General features: G+C 46.1%; 1 pseudogene; it reads right to left on the bottom strand.

Moving 5' to 3' along the window:
• Positions 1-300: 300 nt before the first annotated feature.
• Positions 301-908, bottom strand: LOC102979105 (zinc finger matrin-type protein 2-like; annotated as a pseudogene).
• Positions 909-4,425: the final 3,517 nt, after the last annotated feature.

Below are 4,425 nucleotides of genomic sequence, written 5' to 3'. Positions count from 1 at the left end.
ATGAAAAGGAAAAGATGCAGGGGGAGTTTCGGGAAAGCAGCCTCAGAAGCAGAGGTTTTTCTTCATTAGGAGCTCACATGATCAGAGGTCCTCTGTCTCCAGTGAAATACTGAGGCCGAAGGAACATGCCACAGCACATTCCTTTGCATCCTGTGCTCTCTCCCAAGGCAGAGGGAAACCACAAGCACCCACCCTCTAGCCCTCTCCATTGCCATTCTTAAGGACTTCCCCCAGTACCTCCCCCCAATGACACCCACATACACAAAGTTAGGCCTGGCAAAAAGCCAAGGCTAGAAAGCCTCAGTAACTCTTCTTGGTGGAACCAAAGCCAGAGGAGCCCATCACAGCTGCCATCTCCTCCTCCTCCTCCTCCTCCTCAAATGTCAAGTCCTCCTCGGCCCTCCTTTTCTTCTCCTTCTGTTTCTCTTTCTTGTAGGCTTTGGCCTTTTCCTCCTCTTCTCTGAGTTCCTTCATCCTTTCCTCAAAATCACAATCCTTCTTCTTCTTTTCCATCTTCTTCTTGTTGACTTCAAAACATTTCTTCACCTGCTCCAAAGTGGAAAGTTCCACACGCATAGACATGCCCAGGTTTCACTGATGTTTCTTTCCATTAATGTGATCCAGGAAGTTGATGGAGGCTTTCACCACGCCGTCACAGACATTGCAGTAGCCTCCTCCCATCTCAGACTGTGGGGTGGTCTTGGTAATGACAGTTGTCTTCCCGAGTTTGGATTCCAGGTCCACCTTGTAGTCCCTATGCTGGAGAAGCTCTCGCTTGACTGGCTGCACTGGTTTTCCATCCTTCTTTTCTCCCTCTTCCGTGAGCCTCTTCTCGGCGGCTTCTCATGTTCATCTTTGTCCTACTTTCAGCAAAAGTCCAAGTTTTTTGTCCCACTGCTCGACGCCATCTTCACTGCCCCTCACTTATTTTTAAATCAATACTTATATCCTAATTTCAGGGTGTTTTCAGTCTCTCTGAGTCCAAATTCATTCTTGACTCTACAGCGATTTTCTGACTCAGTTCCACAAACACTGTAAATACATTTCTATTCTTCTAGCTCTAGATGTTCCATTTTAATATGTTACTTATCTGTGCATTATTTAGGAGGTGTGGTTTCTTTTGTGATAAGGCTTTCTTCGAGACAATTTCTGCAGCTATCCTGGCAGGCAGAGAGGTTGAATACGCCTCTCTGGTTTTTGTGAGGAGAGAATATCTCTGTTGGACTCAAAAATGCCTGGAAGGTTCTCTCCAGTGACTCAAAAGTTCCTTTATCGCTTCTTTTCCTCCCTTTTCTCCCATTGTCCGTTTTCCATTACATCCCACACAAAGCATGTCGGGTAACAAATTGTATGTTCTTTGGGCTTCATTACCATGAGGCACCTATAAGGGGAAAAATAGGGAAACGTATCGACCTCCTACTAGGAGCATCATCCTAGGCACTTCTCTGAGGTATTTAGAATTTAATATTTATTCTAATCCTGTCTGGGAGACAATCTCCTCCCACCCATTACTAAGTAAACTAAGCCTCCACGGTAAAGGCAGAGGGAGAGTCCAGATGGAGAATCCAGTTGTTCCTGATTCCCAGTAAGTCCTTGCCTTTCTGGGACTGTGATTCTTTGATCCATTCATGGATTCCTTGAGCCAGTGGGTTCCTCTCTTTGTCCAGCCTGGTGTAGGTGGGTTTCTGTCATTGGCAACCCCCAGAATCCTAACACACTGCATATATTTGACCTTCCACAAGACTTCCACTGTATATGTTTGACCTTCTCGAGAGCTCCTTGAGATCAGCTACTGGGTCCATTCTTCCTCTCTGATCCCCAGCAGAAGACGGAAGAACATCTTCTGAAACCAAAATGATCGATCGATTGAAAATTGAACAGAATCTTTGAAATCAGGATTATTTTGCAAATTCGGGCAAAATTTGGGCCACGTGGTCTTTTAATACAAAGTTCCTTTCAACTTGAAAATTCCATTAGTTATATCCAAGGCATGAGTGTGTAAAAACTTGGAAATTCCCATCATGAGGACTTGGGCGCCTTCGAAGATCACGGACAGTGTTTCCCTGAAGCCCTCTCCAGAAGCCATTCATAAGTGAGCAGCTGGTGAATTAGAAAGCAAGAAGAAAGGAAGGCAGGGCACGGGAAGCTGATGGCCTGGGAGAAGCCTCTGGTGTTGAGAAAGGGGCTGGATGAGAGGCTCCCTGGGCTCATCCTGCAGAGCCAGATGAATCCTAGTCGGTGTGACTGCTCGACTGCAAGGTACAAACGTCTGCTCGTGTAGGTGCCAGTAATGTGGGATTTGTGGTCAGAATAAAAGTGTATTCCTGGGCTTCCCTGGTGGCGCAGTGGTTGAGAGTCCGCCTGCCGATGCAGGGGACACGGGTTCGTGCCCCAGTCCGGGAAGATCCCACATGTCGCGGAGCGGCTGGGCCCGTGAACCATGGCCGCTGAGCCTGCACGTCCAGAGCCTGTGCTCCACAACGGGAGAGGCCACAACAGTGAGAGGCCCGCGTACCACAAAAAAAAAAAAAAGTGTATTCCTTGCATCCTAAATACAGCGAGGACGGGCCAGCCAGACCAGGGTGCCCTGGCAGCTCTCTCTCCCCTTTCATCTTTACTGCCAGTCTGCTTTTTTCTGCTGCCCAGCTTCTCTGGTCATCCCCTTGCACGTGGTCCTGGCATGGTCAGCCTTAAACGGTAGTCCTCAGCTAGTTGGCTCATACTCTTTGTCCCCGATGACAAAGCTTCTCTGAGGAAATTTGATTGGCTAAGCTTGAATCGAGCTTCCACCTCTTAGCCAATCATCTGCAGTCAATGGGGTCATGTGATTTAAGGAGCTCTCTGACGGAGAGAGAAGCTCTCAGTCAGTACAACCTGCTTAAGAAAAGATTGCAACGACTGAAACTTGGAGCAACGTTTGCAAATAATTAATAGCTTAATAAGCATTGTTAACTGTAGAAAATGACTCACGACCAGTTCACTAAAAAAGAAAAAAAATCTGGATCCTTTTGTGTATTTCAATAATGACCCAATTACAGTATTCTTGACATACACTGGGTTTTCCTGGAAGACATCTGCTGTGTATGGCGAGGTAGCCTTGAACTTCACGTTTAAGCCCTGTCATGTCTGCAGTGGCTTGCTTACAAAGCTGTCAGGTGGCAGTGTTTTATGCAAATGATAGCTCCCTCTTACAAGGTTGTGTATTTTTCTAACTTAACACATGTGCATGTTCACGTCATCCTCGAAAGAAATAAGGTGAAAGAGCAACAGCAGGATAAATGTGGGATACATGAATACGTGAATCGGGATACGTGAATCGGGGGATACGTGAATCGGGATACGTGAATCGGGGTGCGTGAATCGGGGGATACGTGAATCGGGATGCGTGAATCGGGGGATACGTGAATCGGGATGCGTGAATCGGGGGATACGTGAATCGGGGAATACGTGAGTCGGGGTACATGAATCGGGGGATACGTGAATCGGGGTACGTGAATCGGGGTACGTGAATTGGGGGATACTTGAATCGGGATGCGTGAATCGGGGGATACGTGAATCGGGATACGTGAATTGGGATATGTGAATCGGGGGATACGTGAATCGGGATACGTGAATCGGGATACGTGAATCAGGGGATACATGAATCGGGATACGTGAATCGGGGGATACATGAATCGGGGAAGAATAAGCTACTGTTATGCTACTTTGATTCCTTTCTACATTGTGACATGATTGATAGAACAAAAGCAGGACAAGACAAGATAAAATAAAAATGGGACTTAAGCCTATTAATCAGATTGAAAATCACAGTGCAGGAAGCATCCTGTGAACACAATTGGCTGAGATTTAAGAAAACATAAACATGTCCCTCTTTCCCCTAATAAACAGGTAAGATATGAAGAAAATGAGGCAACTATGGGGAATTGAGTGAGAGTAACAGAGATGGTTGAAATCATGGCGCTTGTCCCTCCCCTTTGCTCCAAGTCAATACACAGGGTATAGTCCCTCCCTCCTGTGATTTGTCTTTTGTGGGTGGGCTTGGGTCCATGTGTGGAGAGAAGTGGTGTTGAAGTCAAAAGGATGAACAGAGACCCCAGGATGAAGGGTGGAACTCATTGGCTCCTGAGAGTGAATGGAGCACAGAAGCCATCATCCATATCCCACCAGAAATAGCTCCAGGTTGAGTGAAGTCCAAGGAGAATCTCTTGGTCTATCAAAGTCAGCAATAAAAATGAGATAGGACCACATCAACAGAGGAATGGATAAAGATGATGTGATATATGTATATATGCACATTCACACATACATACATACACACACACAACGGAATATTACTCAGCCATAAAAAAGAATGAAATAATGCCAGTTTACAGCAACATGGATGGACCTAGAGATTATCATACTAAGTAAGTCAGACAGAGAAAG

Source organism: Physeter macrocephalus, chromosome 20 (assembly GCF_002837175.3).
Source record: "Physeter macrocephalus isolate SW-GA chromosome 20, ASM283717v5, whole genome shotgun sequence".
NCBI lineage: Eukaryota > Metazoa > Chordata > Mammalia > Artiodactyla > Physeteridae > Physeter > Physeter macrocephalus.
Note: the sequence above shows the minus strand (reverse complement) of the source record. Positions and strands in the feature narration are given on the sequence as shown.